Genomic DNA, 20,648 nt, shown 5'->3' with positions numbered 1-20,648 from the left:
ACACACACACACACACACACACACACACACACACACACACACACACACACACCGCCCCAGGCTTTGCAGGCAGGACCATCAGCTACAAAATTAATGGTGATTTCTCAAGGGAGCCGATGACATTCTCTTTCAAGTTTCCGGGTTGCTGGACATTCACAGATGCTAAGTAGGGCCGTGACCCAGGCCTTTGAAGTTTCCAGCCCCACAGGTTGGAAAGGCAGTGTGATTTAAGATGGTCAGTAGGGGGGAAGAGCAGTTAAGTAGACCTCCCCCTCAGACAGATAAAGGCAACCCAGGGGCTTGGGCAGCTTGGTGCCTTTTGCGCCTGGTAGATCCAAGAGAGGGGGGTTCCCGGTGGGCAGAAATGGACACAATGATGGGATTGCTAATATGCACTAGGATGAGAAGATGATTCTTTGCATAAAGATTAAAGCAATTGTCATTGATGAAAATAGCCAAATCTGAGCATCAAAAGATCTCTTTGGTGTCCCTAGTGCGTGATCTCTATAGTTCTGAGAAGCAGAAGAATCATTTAAAACAATAAGGAGTGTGTGTGTGTGTGCCTGCCTGCGTGTAAAGGTGACAGTGGGTAACTGAGGACTTATTGATGGAGTGAGTGAGCGTGTGTGTGTGTGTGTGTGTGTGTGTGTATGAAAGGCTAATCAGTTCTGAGCAATGATGAAAAGATTTTACTATGGATCTTTATGAAGGTTTCTACGCTTAATCTGAGCTCAGAATTAAAAGAAAAAGATTAAAGCAATTATTTTTGTTTAAAGTTTCTCAGAAAGAAGAGGGACTTTGGGGGGGGCAGGTTATTGGAAGGGGATGGGGGAAGAAACTCTTTGTTCATCAAGACTCGGCTGTTTCTGTTTCCACCTCCTTCTATAAGTACAGACCAGGGATCCTTAATCAAAACTCTGTCAACTGCTTCATGCCTTTTTCACTGCAGAGCAGGCTACCCTGCTAAGGCTAAGGTTTATCATCACTCTGCCTGTTTGGGGTAACAGCAAATTCCTCAAAGCTACTGTCTCCCCGGAGGCATTCTGTGATCTCGTGAAAATGGACTTAGGTGGTTTCTGATATCAGACCTGGGTTAGCACTGTCCAGCGACAAGTGGAGACCCTTAAATTTGAAAGTAATTGTTATTGGGGATCCTCCCAGTGAAAAGGAAAAATTAAGCAGAGATGGAATTTATAGACGAGTCTATCCAACTTCACTTTCAAAGACCCAGGCAGAGAGAGGCCACCAGGGCTAGGATGCCTCCTTGTTTCCCTGGAAGTGAATTACTGGGCTCTCCTCCCGGGGCCCTGTCTGAGTGGGAGCTGTTCTGATGGGTGAACAGAAGCCCCAGGTCTGTTGGGAGCCTCCAGGACATGGTTTCCTGGAGCCTACTTCACCTTTCGAAGGCCACAGAATGTCTTGGCTATGAAAACAGGCCCTACTTAGGAAAATTCTAAGAAATAGTTTATAATAAATGGGATTTTAAAAATAGAGTCTTGATTTAGGCTTGATTTTTATTTCCAATTCGGAACTTATAAATCTGTGACTTCAAAACACTGTAAGCTTCAGTTTCCTCAACTTTAAGATGAGTATTCTTTTTTTAAAACAGTTTTTCATCAGAGTATAGTAGATTTACAATGCTGTAGTTCTATGTATACATATATCCACTCTTTTTTAGATTCTTTTCCCATATAGGTCATTATAGATTATTGAGTAGAGTGCCCTGTGCTATGAAATAAATCCTTATTTACTTCATACTATTCATACCTTCATATTATTCATATAATACTTCATATTATTTCATACCTTATGAAATGGTTGTCTATTTCATATATAGTAGTGTGTATATGTCAATCCCAGTCTCTTAATTTATCCCTGCACTCCCATCCCCACTTTCTCCCCTATAACGGTCAGTTTGTTTTCTACATCCGTGACTCTATTTCTTTTTTTGTAAAAAAAAAAAAGGATATTCTCTTACACTCGTTTCTCCTCTGCTTGTTGTAAGGATTAAGTGAGAGAAACAAGTAAACTGTTTTACTGTAATAAGTGCTTGTCCCATAATGTGTTACTAAATGTAATCTATTCTATATGTGTTGCAGAAATATTATGTATATGACACAGAGTAGGTCTTCAACAAATGCTTATTTCTATGTGTTTGTAAATAAGATAATGCTCATACTCTTTTAGAAAGATTGTTGTTGTTATTGTTTAGTTGCTAAGTTGTGTCCAACTCTCTTGCGACCCCATGGACTGTAGCCCACCAGGCTCCTTTGTTCATGGGATTTCCCAGGCAAGAATACTGGAGTGGGTTGCCATTTCCTTCTCCAGGAGATCTTCCTGACCCAGGGATTGAACCTGTGTCTCCTGCATTGGACTGCGGGTTCTTTACCACTGAGCCACCAGGGAAGCCCTTTAGAAAGATACCAGGAGCCAAAATCCTCTCCCAGCCATCTTACCAATAAGTTTAAACATAAAGAAGGTCTGTTTGTTTTGGGGAGATATTTCCGTTTTTCTAACTTACGAGTGGATGAAATGATCCTTTCTGCTTTTTCCCTTAGGAAGCCAGCGCTGAACTTAATGTTATGCTTCCTTACCCTGTTGTTGATACGACCCCTTGAATAACTGATGAGTGCATTGCCCAGTGTGCAGTTGCCTCAGCACAGCAGAGCCTAGGGATCTGTCTGCCCTGTGAACACAGCCGGGGAGGCAAGACGAGACCTCCGGTTGGCAGACTCTTTCAGAGGCAGGGAGAAGAGCCTGCTGTCTCTTTGTTTTGTGGTTGCTGTTTGGGGCTCTCTGCGGGGATAGGGAAGACATTAAGGATAAAGGAATTGTCCCTTTATTATGGTTTATTTTAAACAGCTTCAAGGGGCCGTTTGTTGTTTCTTTGGTTTGTTTGCTCCAATTGCCTCAAAGCTGGAGTGCCTTTCTTGGGAACAGAAGATGAGGTTAGCAGAGTCCTAAACAATTCAAGGGAGGATGAAGTTGGTGAGTGGACAACAATGCTTTTTGAGAAACAGTGAAAAGAGAGAGGAGATAAAAAATAATTAGTATTGTATTTATTATGGTAAGAGATATTATCTGACACTTGAATTCAAAGCCTTGGTAAAGAAAAAGATGGTTTGTACCTCTGGGAATAAATCATCTCACACTTTCTCAGATGAAGCAATCACCAGGATGGGTTTCTTTAAAAAGCTGATTCACAGGACTTCCCTGATGGTTCAGTGGTCAAGATTCCACACTCCCAATGCAGGGGGCCTGGGGCCAACTCCTGGTCAGGAAACTAGGAACTCACACGCCGCAAGCAAGACCTGGCAGAGTCAAGTATATATATATATAAATTTTTAAATTAAAAACACGGTTGATTCACAAGACCTACCCCAAGGGGAACTGCTCATTCTGTACACCTGCAGGAATCTGCATTTTAACCTAGGACCCTGGGGGCCCGGGGCAAGGTGCCTTGAGAAGGCTCACTTAACACCACACAAAAGTTCACAGACAGCTGGTAACTTCATTGTGTGCGATGATTACTTTGCTCTGGACTCCTCACCCCCTGAGGTCTCTGGGGACTGGTTAAAGGAGGATTGCACCAAGGAGGATAAAAGAGGAGCAGAACCTTTTCATCCTTCCTGGAAAAATAGCTCCAAGCACTTTGGCAGATTGACCGGCTGGGTTGAGGCCTGGGGTATTGGGAAGGAGGAAATGGAATCCGTCCACCTAGTAAGTGGCTCAGGACGGTGGCCGCAGGGTCCCTGGGGCAGTGTTTAACCCGCTCCCAGATGCAAAGAGCCTTACAAAACGGCCTCTGACAGGGCGCCCCACCTGGTCTGAGGAGTCAAGTAAGGTGCACACAGCACAGGTGTCCACAGGCAATGCTGAAGGAGGAAACAGAACAGGCTCCATCTTGAAAGCAGGACTCCATCTTGGGCCGGACAGTGGACTTTGAGATATATGCCCAGTATCTATGGAAACGACATACCAACTGGAAAACAGAGCCACAGGGCTCTCCATCCCCTAAAAGAATACCCTAATTATCTGTGTGACCGAATAGAATCATATATTCTATTATGCTTATTGGGGAATGACCACAAGCCTATTGATAATTGTCCACTGTTAACTACCTAGGTTTAAGGCTTATGAATCACGGGTTAACTTTGATTGTATCTTTCTTTTTCCTTTTTTCAGACTAGTTTCAGGAAATTTTGAGGAGAGGGGTTTGGGCACGTACACTTAGGGTATATAAGGTTTTCACAAAGACTGGTCGGGGTCCTAGGCTAAGAGAAGACTCTGCCTTGGGCCCGCCGGTGTAATCAACTGCACTCCACTATCTGCATTGTCTTTCTGAGTGAGTTTGTTTCCCTGAATGCGTGGCTACAATGCGAGTTCAAAGATACAAGAGCAACTGGAAAGATTCACGGTTTATGAAAACAACAAAAGCTGAGGTGGGCTGAACTCACACTAAGGAAAGAGATACATCTCTATAGGTATTATGAGGTCTATGAGGTCATATTTACACAGAGATGGCACCATAAACCTAAACGGACTCACAGTTATAAATAACTTCAAGTAGTCAACTTGAGGCTTTGAGATATTGTTCAGTTCACTACTCACCAGGGAAGTGGTGAGACTCTTCTGTGAGAAGTGGGGAGGGGACAGAGTGTTTTCAAAGTGTTTTGCAGACCTGATACTGTTATTCGGCAAGGAGAGGGCTATAGGATAAAATGTTCGGAAGACTCTGGGTTAAAATAGTGGAATATGATCTTGTTTTTTATGGCAAGACTTCTCTCTGTTCATTGCAGATCTGTGGGTTTGACCATTAGACCCCTTTGGCAAAGATCATCTTTCAAAATTAGTGTCTCCTGGACTGGTTCTGGGAAATGCTGGACCACACAGCTCCAAGTGTCTCCTCTGGCTCTTACAGCCCGCAGCCCACAGAGAAGTGAGACGTGGGAAAGCCCACAAGTGCCGCTGAGTGCAGTGGGGGAGACATGGCTGTCGAAAACCCTGCAGGCAGCTGGTGCACAAAGTAAAACACTAAACGTTAAAAATCCATACATACCGCTCACAAAATAATTGCCTCTCCAGAGAGCATATCAGGTAGAAAAGAAAATCACTAGTGTGTGTCCTCAAAAATCAAAATGAAAACCTACTCAAGTGCGTTTGTAGTGTACACATTACAAAAAGAAATTACACTACCACAAGAGAAGAAAAGACCCTGGTTTAGTAAATGGCAAGTCTCATTGAAGGAAAAATAAATGCAGTGACCCTCTGTGACATCCAAATTCTGATGTACTGGGCCTCAAGGAACCAGACACAGTCATGCCGGCAGCAATTGGACCCCACAGAGCAAGGCAGGCCCTTCTCAGAAGAGCACAGACTGCCCTACTTCACCCATAAGAGTAGGAGCCTGGGGTGGGGGGCAGTGTCCAGGGAGGTCAGAGAAGGGAGGCAAAACGGACACAGACAAGAATACCTTGTACTTTCCTTTTTTCTTCTTCTTTTCCATTTTTCTTTCCTTTTTATAGGCAATAATTTGGCAAATTCAGAATCTTGGTCAATGAAATGTGATAAATAGGGATCATTAGAGCAATGCTAAATTTTGCAAATTGAGTAAAGATAAAATTAAGAGAAGACAGCTTTAAGGAAGGCAAAATTACAGCAAAGTTAACTTCAATTTAGAGAAAAAAAGAAAAATGTAGACATCATTTTGCCAGGAAATGAGAATATTAGCTCTAGCTTGGAATAGGCCAGTAGCTTCATTTTTCTGCCCCTCTGTTCTTTCCTTTACAGTATAATGTCAGCACATAGTGGGAATTCAACAACTGGGAGGTCTTAAATAGTGAATGAGAGTTTCACTGTAAGGGAGAAAGGCTGCTTTCTTTAAAGAACAGTTAATATAAATCTCAAAGAAACAATTAGAATCATATTTAAAGCTGAAATTCTCCAGAAAGATCTATTTAAGATAAGACCAGGAAAGGATGTTCATTGACACCACTCCTCTTTAACATTATTCTAGGAATTTTAGCCAATGCAATAAGATATGTGAGAGAAATTGCTTTTTTAGAGAGAGAAAATGCCTATTATCAGAAGACTACATAATTGTCTACCTAGAAACCCCAAAATAACTGACAAAAATAGCCAACAAAAAAATAGAATTATAACTAAAAAAGTAGAACTTAGAAAGGCATATATGTTAATGATTGTTATCCAAAATATACTAATGACTCTTAAAATTCAACAGTAAGAAAACAAACAATCTGATTTTAGAAATGGGCTAAAAATAAAGGCTTTAACAAACACCCCACCAAAAATGAATCGCAGATAGCAAACATAGGAAGATACTCCATATCGTATGCTGCTGCTAAGTCACTTCAGTCGTGTCTGACTGTGCGGCCCCATAGACGGCAGCCCACCAGGCTCCCCCGTCCCTGGGATTCTCCAGGCAAGAATACTGGAGTGGGTTGCCATTGCCTTCTCCATATCGTATACCAACAGGGAAATGCAAATTAAAACAACAATGAAATAGCACTACACACATATTAGAATGCACTCAAATTCAGAACATTGACCACACCAAGTGCTGAATATATAGTAACAGGAACTCTCATTCATTGCTGGAATGAAGAATGATACAGCCATTTTGACAGTCTGACTTTTTTTTTTTTTTATAAAACTATGCATAGTCTCATCATATAATCCAGCAATCCCACACTTTGGTATTTATCCAAAGGAGATGAAAAGCTGTGTTCACACAAAAGCCTATGTAAGGAAGTTGTTCAGTTGCTAAGTCGTGTCTGACTGTTTTGACCCCAAGGACGGTAGCCTGCCAGACTCCAGTCCATGGGCTTTTCCAGGCAAGAATACTGGAGTGGGTTGCCATTTCCTTCTCCAGGGGATCTTCCTGACCCAGGAATCAAACCCTCATCTCCTGCATTGGCAGGTGGATTCTTGATTAATACCACTGAGACACCAAGGAAACTCACAAGGATGTTTGCAGTAGCATTATTTATAATTGTCAGAATTTGGAGGCAATGAAGAGGTTCTTCAGTAGTAAAGAATGAATAAATTCTTTATTTATTCAGGAAATAGAATATTATTCAGCTCTAAAAAGTTATGAGCTATCAAGGCTTGAAGAGACATGGAAGAAACTTAAATGTATATTACAAAGAGAAGGAAGTCAACTTGAAAAGTCTGAATGCTACATGATTACAACTATATGATATTCTGGAAAAGTAAAACTATGGAAACAATAAAAAGATTAGTGATTGTCAAGGTTGTTGTGGGGGAGAGGGTGAGGGAAGAAAGAACAGAAAGACTACAGAGTGTTTTTAAGGCAGTGAAACAATTCTATGTGATACTGTGGATACACTTCACTATAAATTTTTCCAAACTCATAAAATGGACAACGCCAAGAATGATCTCTAATGTGAACTATGGACTTTGGGTGATCATACTGTGTCAGTGTAGGTTCATTTGTAACAAATACAGCACACTGGGGTAGGATATTGACAATAGAGCTGGCTGTGCCTGTGTTGGAGCAGGGAGAATTTAAGACCTTTTTCTTGACTTTCTGCTCAATATTGCTGTGAGCCTGAAACTGCTCTAGAAAATAAGCTCTATATTTTAAAAAGAACTCAATAGCTTGTGAGCTGTACCTAAATAAATGGGAACCTCCTTATGAATGGCATTATCTAGTAGGAAGAAAAATTCACTGTATCTGTGTATTCAACAAACTTAGGGTTGAAAAGAATTGCTGGAGGCTTTCAAAAAGCAAAACTTCAGTTTGCTATGCACTGAGAATTATTTACATAGTATTTACATTGTGTTTATGACTATTTATGTAGCTTTTACATTGTATTAGGTATTTAAGTAATCTAGAGATCATTTAACTCATTCAAGAGGATGTGCACAGGTTATACGTAAATACTATGTCATTTTATATATGGGACTTGAGCATTGTCAGACTTGATATCCACAGAGGTCTTGGAACTGTATGTATATACAACCTTGTAGATTATGTATATATGTACAAATATGCCTTATGGATACCCAGGAATAAACTTAGCATAAGAGTGTAAGAATCCATTCAAGGAAAAAAGAAAACTATAAAAGACATCTAACAATAAATAACTGAAGAGGCTTGGAGAAACCTACTGTGCTCGTGGATGGGAAATCTCTTCAGTGTTGTAAATATAATGCTTTTACCCCATATTGGCTATAGGTTCAATGAAAGGCCAGTGAGCTTCTGTTTTTCTGTTTAATATAATGACAAAGTGATTCTAAAGATAATCTAAAAAAATAAATAGGTGGAAGACCTAATAACTTCTTTTAACGATGAGTATGGATAAAGGCCTTAAAACATATTATAGACATAAAGTAATTAAAATATAAATACATCTAAATAAAGGAGACAGCTCAGTCACAACTTAACGTGAAAATAGTGACATAATAAATTAGTGGAAAAAGAAGAATCATTTAATAAATAGTGCTGAGAACATGGTTAGCAACTTAAGAATAAACAAATGAAATTCAAGCCTTACCTAATATAGTCTAAAAACTAAAGTAACAAGTTAAAGAATTTTAAAAATAAAAATGAAAAACGTCTGTTTTCTTGGTCTGCATTAGGAGAAACTTTCTAGGAACAAGTACAATGCAAGGGTTTACAAATTTAAAGATCAATACTTCTAGAATCAGAAAATTTTAAACATATAATTTTTGAAAATGAGATTGTTATAAATTAAGCACATAAATGAGAACTAACGTTATAGTCAGGGTCAAATTTATAGCCTTAAGTTCTGTTATAATTAACTAAGAAAAAATTGAAATAAAGACATTAAACATTCAGGAAAGGAAATTAGAACAAAATTCAGAAAAAAACTAATATGAGAAAATAGTAAACAGAAAATAATGAAACAAATACACATATTAATAAACTAAAGGCAGCTTTTGACAAATAAATCCTTCTTTAAGAAGCAGTTAACAAGACAGATGACACTAGACTGCTTGCATCATGAGGGTAGTATAATCCTACCCATTTCATTGACCCTGGGATCCTCAATACATAAAACAATGACTACAGTTTAGTAAGTCAACAAAAACCACCTTTGAAAGAATAAAAATAGATATACCACTTGAAAGTATAGTGAAAAGATGACAGAAAACATAATCATATAAAATTAAGAAAAACATGGAGATAGCATGATAGGGAAGTTAAAAATTTAAATATTTCCATAAATTAAAAGACCTCTATGAAATAGAAAACAGAGTTTATCAAAATGAAGCCAACAAGAAAAAAAAATCCTAAAGAAAAATCCATGAGAAACTTGTTTAAAATATCTCCAAATAAGAATCTAAGGCCAGCCAATTCAATTTTTGACTATTACTTTAAAATCAGAAAAACCTACAATATTCATGCAATGTAAACTGTTCCAAAATTTAGTTTTTAAAAGTGTGTGGGGGGCAGGAAGGAAGGACAATTCAAGCTATAAACTGAAGAAAAACGTATTTATAATATTATAAATATTCGCCATCTTGCATCTCATGCTTAAAATGTTTTGACTATCAAAACATTTTAAATATTTTTACATGTCAAGAAATGCCATAAAGAATGATGAGTGAAGTAACAGACTTGGAAAAATACTGGTCATGCCAATAGATAATCAAAGAAAGGAAAGTACATTCCTGACCCTGTATGCTCTCTCACTAAACGAATATATGCAACAAAAGGAGAGATGCAAATAGATTATAAATATTGTTTAAATATCAGCATCATTCAGTTCAGTTCAGTCGTTCAGCCGTGTCCGACTCTTTGCGACCCCATGAATTGCAGCACACCAGGCCTCCCTGTCCATCGCCAACTCCCAGAGTCTACCCAAACCCATGTCCATTGAGTCAGTGATGCCATCCAACCATCTCATCCTCTGTTGTCCCCTTCTCCTCCTGCCCCCAATCCTACCCATCATTAGGGTCTTTTCCAATGAGTCAACTCTCTGCATGAGGTGGCCAAAGTATTGGAGTTTCAGCTTGAACATCAGTCCTTCCAATGAACACCAATGATTGATCTCCTTTAGGACGTACTGATTGGATCTCCTTGCAGACCAAGGGACTCTCAAGAGTCTTCTCCAACACCACAGTTCAAACGCATCAATTCTTCGGCGCTCAGCTTTCTTCACTGTCCAACTCTCACAACCATACATGACCACTGGAAAAACCATAGCCTTGACTAGACGGACTTTTGTTGGCAAAGTAATGTCTCTGCTTTTAAATATGCTATCTAGGCTGGCCATAACCTTCCTTCCAAGGAGTAAGCGTCTTTTAATTTCATGGCTGCAATCACCATCAGCAGTGATTTTGGAGCCCCCAAAAATAAAGTCTGATGCTGTTTCCACTGTCTTCCCATCTATTTCCCATGAAGTGATGGGACCAGATACCATGATCTTAGTTTTCTGAATGTTGAGCTTTAAGCCAATTTTTTCACTCTCCTCTTTCACTTTCATCAAGAGGCTCTTTAGTTCTTCTTCACTTTCTGCTGTAAGGGTGGTGTCATCTGCATATCTGAGGTTATTGATATTTCTCCCGGCAATCTTGATTCCAGCTTGTGTTTCTTCCAGCCCAGCGTTTCTCATGATGTACTCTGCATAGAAGTTAAATAAGCAGGGTGACAATATACAGCCTTGACGTACTCCTTTTCCTATTTGGACCCAGTCTGTTGTTCCAGGGGCTTAAAAATATTAAACAAGATCAAATTTGCAAACATGAAAAAAAAAGATAATACCCAGTTTTGACCAGGGTTGTAGGAAATAGTACTCATTTATAAGGCTAGTTGGAGATAAGTTTGAATAACTTCTGTAGAGGGTGATCTGCAATATGCATCAAAAGTCTTAAAAATATTCAAATCTATCAACTTTTAAATCCCACTTTTTGGAATAATACTTTTCATCCAATATGTAATACCTCTTCTTGGGATAACCAGAGTATACCCAGGTTGCACCAAAGATGTTCATTTTAGCATTGTTTATACTCACAAATATGGAACCATGTCTGATATTTTGTTGACATAAATGCTTCAAAGTGTTTTCAATTTCATTTTCTCATTTAATTCTCAGAAAATCTCTTGGGGGTAAGATTATAATACCCATTACAAAGCTTCAAAAATGATAAAGATCTCAGGAAAGTTATGGAACATACTTAAAACCCTTGGGCTAATTGAGCTGGAGCTTGGACTGAGCCCAGGTCTCCGGAGGTCTGGTCCACATGGTCTCTACCATGTTAGGATGCTAGAGATGGATCTTAGAAATTACATGGTTCATGCAAACCCTGAGGTTGGATCAGTAACTTAGGCTGGTTAGCAAATGACTGAGCATAACCGTCTTCTTCTTATAACAATAATCTTAAGACTGCATCAAATGTTGGTCTGTAACTCTTTGAACAGAGCAGAGAATGGTTTTGAGGACAAAGCCACAGGGGAAAGATTTGAAGGAAGCTAAGACATACTCCAGAAGTTTTTTTCAGCAAATATCCAGCTTCCTCAACAAAAATATTTTTATTTTAAAATAAAATAGTAGCATCACTTCTTTAAATTATTAATATTCTGAAAGTGTGCTAAGTCATTTCAATCGTATCCAACTCTGCAACTCTATGGACTGTAGCCCGTCAGGCCCCTCTGTCCATGGGATTTACCAGGCAAGAGTACTGGGGCGGGTTGCCATTTCTTTCTCCAGGGAATCTTCCCGATTCAAGGAGTGAAACTGCATCTCCTGCCTCTCCTGAATTGGCAGGTGAATTCTTTACCACTGAGCCGCCTAAGAAGCCCTTTAAACTATCCAATAGACTTTAAATATCAGAATGAATTAATAAACACTATCATCCATTAAAACACAACCAGCAACAAAAAGTTGTTCTTTAGCCATTGAAAATTTTGCATGCTTCCCTTTCCCTTTAAATTTATATTTCCATTCTTATAGAATTTAATCTGATGTGAAACATTTTATGTTTGAAAGTATTCCATTGATTACATGTCTCTGAATCAAAAACGAATGTGCCCATGAGCAGGAGCTAAAATATGTTTTTAATATCCCATGTCCATATGCATTGAGATGCTAAAAATTACCTCTGGATCACATTACCATTACAATTATTAGTAGCAAAGAACTGACCAAAATACAAGTAGATTCCATATTTTGATGGATAAATATTAAACATAAAGGGGAAATGTTATCAGAAATTTCTCTCTTCATGAGATGAATGATGCTATCTCAATTTTCAATTGTTTCATGAGTAGGAGTATTCTCCTTCTAGAATGAGTTAGAATTCAAAATGAAACTACTTTTATGTTTTTCATTTTTATAACTACCAGCACTAAGGATTTTTCTTTTGCACACAGAAGTTGGTTTTTTAAATTTTTAAATTTAATTTTTTTTATCAGTCAGTGTCACTCAATTCTTTGAATTTTCTGAGTTATGTGCCAAAAACATGTACTGCTTTTTCAAGAAAGAGAATAATTTTAATGATCATCAACTGTTGCCTTTTTGGAAAGCAAACACAGAAACAGCCACTTGATGTGTAAAAGGATTTTTATCTGATCATTAAAGCCTTTCAATGTTTTCAAGACCATCCCTGACATTAAATGGAGAAGGAAATGGCAACTCACTCCAATATTTTTGACTGGAAAATCCTGTGGACAGAGGAGCCTGGTGGGCTACGTTCCATGGGGTCACAAAGAGTCAGATATGACTTAGCAAGTAAACAACAACCAACATTAAAATGTCTTTTCACAAAGACTCCTGTAGGTGAGTAGGAGGCAGTTCCTTTACGAAATATACCAAACGGGGAGTAGGAGAGGGGAACCCCAACTTCATCACCTGTTGAGGACACGGAGACTCTCCAGATGACTCAATTCCTCCTGCCTGATCCCCACTGGAAACTCTTCTCATTTCTGGGGGTTTGTGGTCCCCAGGCTGAAGACCTCTGGTCAACAGGGCTACTGACCACCTGAATCAGGAACCGTAGTCAAAAAGAGTAATTAAAGAGGCTCCAGGCTAGGATGGCAGACTGACCATCAGAGTCTAGTTTTGTTCTCTCCAAACAACACCCAGTCTCATCTTGCTAAATCAGTGAAAGACTAGGGAGGAATTAGAGGGGGGAGACTGAGACAGGGCCCCAGGTTAGCAGGAGCAAAGATGGCAACATGACCACAACAACTTTGGGAGAACCGGGAAGAAGATGGGTGCAGTGATGACTGAAGAGCGGAAACAGTTGACTTCACTTTCAGGAAAGAAGCTGAGAACCAATCTGATTCTGAAATGCCCTGGGAAGGGTCAGCTCTAGGTACCTATGGAGCTGGGGGTGAACCCAGGACAGGCTGTGTACGCTGACGGAGGACAGCACTTTCAGACTGGAATCCTGTGACTCTGGAGACCGACTGGGTGAGGTCCGTGTCCTGGAATCACTGACGGATGGTCTGTTTTTCACTCAAGGACGGAACACCTGGGCTTGTCCTCCTTGTGTGTTGATGATGTTTCTGTTCCCCCCTCAATATATCGTCCCCTGGTCCACCTGAGATCCCTAATTTTACCCTACAAAAGTGTGCACACTTGGCCTCCTTGACAGTTGGAGGTGAGCTAGTGAGCTTAGAAGCTTAGAAAGCGTGACCAGCTCACTGATCTTGTTCCTTCTGTGGTCCCCAGTCCACCCCTCCCATCTGCCTGATGCTCCAGCTAAGGGTGGTCTCTGCAGCTCCCAGAACCCACTCAAGATCTTGCTTATGGCTCCCCCAGAAGGGGCTCTTGTAAACTCCCAGGAAAGTGGAAGCCAGGCTCTACAATAGAGATGATTCCATTTACTCTCCTGGGAGCTTTCATTTCCAAGCAGGGTTACAATCTTTTCTTTATGTCATAAGCACTAAATTTGTGCTTATTACCCCATTTCTCTAAACCAAACAACACGTTGCTCAGAAATATATACATAGGTTGTAAAACAATAAAGAAAGCAACGGTGTGTTTAGCCTGAAAGTACAGGAAGGAAGTTCTTGGTGAGAGGCATCAGGCAGCCCTTGCAGGACTGCTAATGCCTTCCTTTTTATCGTGAAGGTGGATGTACGGGTGTTTGTTTTATTACTGGCTTTCAATGTGTGTATTTATTTCACACACACACACACACACACACACACACACACACACACACACTCACTCTGCTGAGAGCTTAGCCAGTGCTATTAATTCCCCCAGGGAGGACCAATTCAGAATCCCTGCGTGATTGAGGTTCTGATCTGAACATTTAAGGAGCAGTTCAGGGATTTGGTGACCCTCATACGTTGTCACTCTGGGTGTCCTGCTGCAGGGACCACCCAGCCTCCCTGGTAAGTCTCCAGCTGCTTTCACTGCAGCTCTGGAAGCATTGCTGGAGAAGAGCTTCTCTTCTTGAGAATCTGCCCTCCCCATCCCCTCCTTGTCCACCAGTGACATTTTCCTCCATGTTTCCTTCAAAGCATCCAGTGTTTCTTCCTTTTGAAGAAATAGGGCAACCAAACTGTCATCAGTCTGGAGAAACCTGTGCAAACTCCTTTCCTCTCCAACTGCCTGGGTTTGAGGCCTTGGAAGCCTTGACTTAGGGAGTCAGTGACGCAAGCATTCTCATTACTGGAAGTGCTGCCTCCCCGCAGAGGAGAGCAACTTGGGGACCAGTTATGGATAGTTAGTGAGCTTCGGGCACTGCTGTCAGACTGCAGATGACATATCCTGGCTCTGAGGCCATGCCCAGCTTGATTTTCTCCCCTCTGCTTGTTCCCTCATCTTTACAGAAGATGCTGAGATGCAGCCCAGTAACCCGCCTCCAAACACTGGTCCTTCCGGCTCCGCTTAGTTCTCAGGTTTTCAAGCCACTGTCGCGTGCTGCTGAAAGCCAGGGTGAGGGCATGCTCCTCTTGGCCATGGCAAAGTGGCTTCCAGGAGACATCTCATACAATGACATTGCACAGACGCAGTGCTGGTGGTTCTGAGATTGCATGGAGCAAGCCTTTGTCATTCAAGACTCATTTTTGATTCTCCCCCTCTGTTAACACCCCAGGGTTTACAGCACAAAAGCTTTCATGAGGAACGCTGCTCTCTAATCATATTTTCTTCCTTCTCATCCTTTAGGCTGGCGTTCCTTGAAGACATCGCATACGCGCACTGTGCCTGGCATACAGTTCGTGCTCCCCAATTTTTCATTAACCTGATAAATAAGTGAATGAGCTTGGAACCCAGCAGGGAGCATGTTTTCTCAGCCAAAGCCATTGACGGCAAATTCCTCCCTCACCTCCACGTTGCTAGAGCATAAGCAGGACAGGAACAAGCAGAACATGGAGGCCACTGATGTGGAGACATCGATCCAGGGCCTGAAACCCACCACTCCCAGCCCAGGATGCTCACCCCACACAACAGTGAGAAACCTGTTTTGCGTGCTTGGTGGATGAAGGGCACAGCTTGGTGCAGTGGTGAAGGAGAGGAGAGGGAACAGGAGGTCCTGAGTGTCCTGGAGGAATGTCACACAGGGAGGGGATTCCTCGGAGTGAACGTGCAGCTAAAGGCCATCTAATCAAGGCTATGGTTTTTCCAGTGGTCATGTATGGATGTGAGAGTTGGACTGTGAAGAAAGCTGAGCGCCAAAGAATTGATGCTTTTGAACTGTGGTGTTGGAGAAGACTCTTGAGAGTCCCTTGGACTGCAAGGAGATCCAACCAGTCCATCCTAAAGGAAATCAGTCCTGAATGTTCATTGGAAGGATTGATATTGAAGCTGAAATTCCAATCCTTTAGCCACCTGATGTGAGGAACTGAATCACTGGAAAAGACCCTGATGCTGGGTCTTGAAGCTTGAAGGCAGGAGGAGAAGGGGACAACAGAGGATGAGAAGGTTGGATGGCATCACCGACTCAATGGATATGAGTTCGAGTAAACTCCGGGAGTTGGCGATGGACAGGGAGGCCTGGCATGCTGCAGTCCATTGGGTTGCTAAGAGTCAGACATGACTGAGCGACTGCACTGAACTGAAAGACGAGCTCCCTTACTTCATCGTGTGAATGCAGGATTGTCCCACTCTGACGTCACACCTCTTGAGCAGGTAACTCGAAGAGGATGCCGATGTGGCTTCAGAGACCCCAGGCCACATCCAGGCTCTGCTGGCTACTCTCCTCCGGGAGCCGGGGCCAGCCCTGGACCCATCAGAATCCTTGAAACTGCATCCCCCAAAGTGGGGACGAGGATGCCTGTATCAGTGGAGTGACCAAAGACAAAATGAGTGTACGTTTTAAAGTAATTGGCATTTGACCTTTTGAAATTAAAAATCGTTTTTGAAGTTAGAGCCAACGAGACTGGCTGGCATGTTAGATTTGGGGGACAAGGGGAAGAGGTAAAGGCTGTTAGTGGTCTTGACCGTGAGTACAAAGGTGCCCAGAGGAACTGTTAAATGAACTGGAGAGCCAGAGGTGGGCAGATTTAGGGGGCTTGTGATTGCACAGACCTCTACCTCCTTCAGAGAAGGCAATGGCACCCCACTCCAGTACTCTTGCCTGGAAAATCCCGTGGTCGGAGGAGCCTGGTAGGCTGCAGTCCGTGGGGTCGTGAAGAGTCGGACACGACTGAGCGACTTTACTTTCACTTTTCACTTTCATGCATTGGAGAAGGAAATGGCAATCCACTCCATTGTCCTTGCCTGGAGAATCCCAGGGACAGCAGAGCCTGGTGAGCTGCCATCTGTGGGATTGCACAGAGTTGGACACGACTAAAGCGACTTAGCAGCAGCAGCAGCACCTACCTCCTTCAGACCTCACTGCCCAGAGCCCTTGTCAGTTTGTTTTCCGGAGACAGTCTGTTTCTGTTTGCACAGCTCCTTGTGTCTCTGCGGTTCTCCTCTCCATCCAGCGTAAGCAGGACTCTGTTTTGTCTATGGAATGTTCTGGAAATCATCTCATCTTCAGTCGTCTCCGTGGAGTCCATTGAGGCTTCCCTGAGACTCAAAGCCCCAGCTTCGCCCCTGCCACCCTCACTCCCTTCCAAGATGCTGACCCCGGAAGGGGCCCCCACAGACCTCCACTGGTGGGGTCTCCACTCAAGCAGCTTCTGGCTTCTGGAACAGATGGGTGGGGCTTGGATAAGCAGACTCTGAAGCTACGAACACATCCCATAGCAGGCCTAGTGTAATTCTAGGTGCAGAGAGAATTGATGAAGCCCACAACAAAGCCTGCCAAGGGGTCTGGCCCATCAGGCTGGCAGGTCAGCAAACCAACTCCCACATCTTTCAGAAAGGAAGGACTTATCAGGTTGCTGGGGAGGACAGAGCTCCTGACACTGTTGTCTTGATCCACAGTGACCCGGAGGCCGTGGTCCGGACCTTCTCTTGAGTGCTGACTTCTGAATCTGTCACAAACCAGCTATGTAAGATAAAATGACAAAGCAAAAAAAAAAAAAAAAGAATACAAACACAAAACAAAGAACTTGTCCAAGTTTTAAAATCAAAACTGATGTCTGATCATCAATGAATACATACTTTTATTAACTTCTCTCTAAGATATAGGAAACATCCCAGTCTTAAGATCAACATGCAGTTTATCTCACGGAGGGCTTCTTTTCTAGAAACATGACTAATAGGCGATTTGGGTGTGATCCCCGCTTTCCAGGCCATGTGACCGGGGAAAACCAAGGTCAGGAGAGTGGTCATGGGCAGTTTTCTTAGGGCGCTGCTGACACTCACTGTTCTGGGAACATCATTCCCACATTCTAGAAGTCTCCTTGCCCAGCTCTTTCAAGAGGACCCCAGGGCTCTCTAGGCTGCTGCCATCAGCAGTCTTGGGGCCTCCCCTCCCTGCCAGGTCCTAAGCTATGAGCCGTCACTGGGGCTGAGAACCTGGAAGCATGGGGGCTGCTCTCCTCCAGGGCTCCCCACCACGCCTGAATTGAGGCTGCCAGCACCCGTGCCGAGTGCCCTGGGCTGCCTGAGGACCCTAGGGGGCAGAGCCCTCCATCACTCTCGGTACCAGATGAGCCGCAGGCGGGGCCCTGTGCCTCCAGGGCATCCACTCACTCCTCAGTGCAGGCTCTGCCCCGTGCGGAGCTCTAAGCACAGCCTCACCCTTAAGGGCCTCTCAGAACCCAGGTGCATTTCCCTTGCTGCGGCTTCAGGGCTTTGGTAGAATCAATCAGAGGAGTGTCCACAGCAGCTCTGGGGTCCCAAGCTCCCCAGAAGAGAGTCTGGAACGTGAGCATGGGTGATGAGTGATCTGGGTGAGAGGCAGATAGGAAATGGGGTGTTCAGGCAGGGGGAGCCACCTTTGGGCTGGGTTCATCAAGCCCTCAGCACGCTGCTTCCCGGTCCCCTACAGGGAGGCAGCTGCGATGGCTCCCTGCCGCTCCCGCTTCCTCGCCCTTCCTTAGGAAGGGGCTAAGCACGAGTTACCGGGCAGACCATGCTCAAAACGGCCCTTTCCCTCAGGGCTGTGGATTCAAGGGCTGTCCCACCTCCCGAGCCTTCCAAGGGGGTGTTAGTTCATTGTGCAAACAGCCCAGCTGGCCTCCCCTCAGGAACTCCTAGAATCCCCAGGTCTTTCCCCCGATGGGATGGACCCCAAGCCCAGTCTAGCCCTCAGAGGGTCCCAAGCACCCCTTAGTCCCAGAATGCTCTTTATGATACACACAGCGCCAAACCATAAAACAGGTGTAAGAAAACCCAGTGTTAGGAGTTTCGTCTCTTTTCTCCGTATCACTGACCTCAAGGCTTTTATTAACTATCAGTTATCATCATTTTTCGATCCCATCATTATTCACCAGACCTGCATGGCTGGCACCTTAAGCATGAGTTTTGCAAGTAACCAGCTCCACGCATGTGGCCTCGGTTCACATGGAGACCCTGGCCAGGTGCCTAAGCTCTTACACCAGAGATGGATTTGGGTTGTCCCAAATTTTAGTGGTATGTTTGGAGCCAGAATATGAAGCTTTTATTTTTCAATTTGATATTTTGATGTATAGATTTGAAAAAAGAATAAAAGTGTGTTCTAAAACAGGGGTCCCCAACCCCTGGGCCCCTGAACAGTACGGGTCCGTTAGGAACCCTAACGGGTCCCTGTTAGGAACCGGGCCACAGAGAAGGAGGTGAATGGCAGGTGAAACCAAAACCACACCCCTTCCCCCTCCCCCCCATCTTCCAGCCCTCGCCCCCCATTCTACCTTCACCCCCACTCCCATTCCCCTGCCCCCTCACCCCTCAGCCTCCCATAAACCCCCACCCCCTCCACGCTTCCACCAACTCCTCCCCACCCCAGTCCTTGGAAGAGTTGTCTTCCATAAAACTGGTCCCTGATGCCAAAAAGGTTGGGGACTGTAGTTCTAAAAAGTCCATCAAAACTGAACAGTGTAAAAAGCCAAGTCTTTTGGTGGGGGCCTGGCCATCTGGTCCTCTCCCTCCCCAGTGTGAACACAGCTCTGGTTTCTCACGAATCCCAGCAGGCACAGGTAAACCCGCTCAGTCATACCCTCCGTGAGGACGAATGGGACAGGACACTGTGCTGGGAGGGCCCAAAGAGGCAGAGGAGCGCTTTCTCAGACCCGAGTCTGGAGGAGGAGGGGGTCTCTGGTGCGCCATGTCAGTGGGGACTTACGACAGCAGTGAGTCCACCAGGAGGTCACGGGCCCCCTCGCTGCCTTCCCCGCGTCCTGGTCTCCTCGCTCAGGGGCCAGCACCACCGTCGGTCCTTTGCAGGAAAGGAGACTTCCTTGCACCCTCTCTCACTTCAGTTCTGCTCATCCAGGTTTTCTCCACGGCAGCACTATTGACCTTTCGGATCACTTTTTGTGGAGGGGCCGTCCTGAACAGGTACGATATTGAGTAACATCCTTGGCCACTAAGATGGTCCCTCCAAGTTGTGATAACTAAAAGCATCTCCAGAATTTGTCAGCCGTCCTTTGAGGGTCTAAATCGTCCCTAGTTGAAAACCACTGCATTATTTTTCTCTCCTTCATCTTTCCTTTATCTCTGCCTCTGTCACCCTGTCTGGTCTCCCCGACGGTCACTACATTTGCCGTCTAGCGTCTCTACATTTTATTATTCCCACTGCAGCAATGTTGACTTTTTCTCAACAGAAGCCTGGTCATGTCACCCTCTGCTGAAAATATGTCAGTGGTTCTTGCTGCTCTTAAGACAAAGCCCCAAATCTTCCCCAAGGCCCACAAATCCCCATTCGTGAAGTGCACGTATACCCCCAGCCCCATCTTGCCTGATACTCTTCATTTCGGCTGTGCTGGTCTTTAAGTTTCAGACAGTCTTACAACTCCGGCTTCTCCTCCATTCAGGCCCCTCTCTCCCTCACTTAATACCTGAGCTGCTTTTCTAGCATCGTGCTCATTCACATACCTGTGCCCCACCCCACTGAGAGAAAGAAACCCCTGGTTCCTTGCATGTTCGTGGATGGAGGGAGGGCAGAGACAGGAGGCAGGTTCTCCAAAGAAGAGCCTTGGAAATGTTCAAAAGTTCGCCGGCGGGTATACCAAAGAGAAGGCTATTGTTTGTGAATCCTCATGCATTAATTTGGTTTCAGTCCAGATACAGTTTTGGAAGGAAAGAAACATTAATTCTGTCTGACTTGCTAACTAGGGAGGAGTCTTCCATGTCAGAGACTAATGA

General features: G+C 43.6%; 1 non-coding gene and 1 pseudogene across 1 annotated transcript; both read left to right on the top strand.

Moving 5' to 3' along the window:
• Nucleotides 1–437: 437 nt before the first annotated feature.
• Nucleotides 438–518, top strand: LOC145508140 (small nucleolar RNA U2-19). The gene has a single exon (XR_014055398.1). It is a non-coding gene; the product is annotated as a small nucleolar RNA U2-19 (small nucleolar RNA).
• A 152-nt stretch (nt 519–670) lies between these two features.
• On the top strand, nt 671–734 carry LOC145508139 (small nucleolar RNA U2-30; annotated as a pseudogene).
• Nucleotides 735–20,648: the final 19,914 nt, after the last annotated feature.

Source organism: Giraffa tippelskirchi, chromosome 5, assembly GCF_054371585.1.
Source record: "Giraffa tippelskirchi isolate mGirTip1 chromosome 5, T2T-mGirTip1v1.2.pri, whole genome shotgun sequence".
In the NCBI taxonomy this organism is placed as follows: domain Eukaryota; kingdom Metazoa; phylum Chordata; class Mammalia; order Artiodactyla; family Giraffidae; genus Giraffa; species Giraffa tippelskirchi.
Note: the sequence above shows the minus strand (reverse complement) of the source record. Positions and strands in the feature narration are given on the sequence as shown.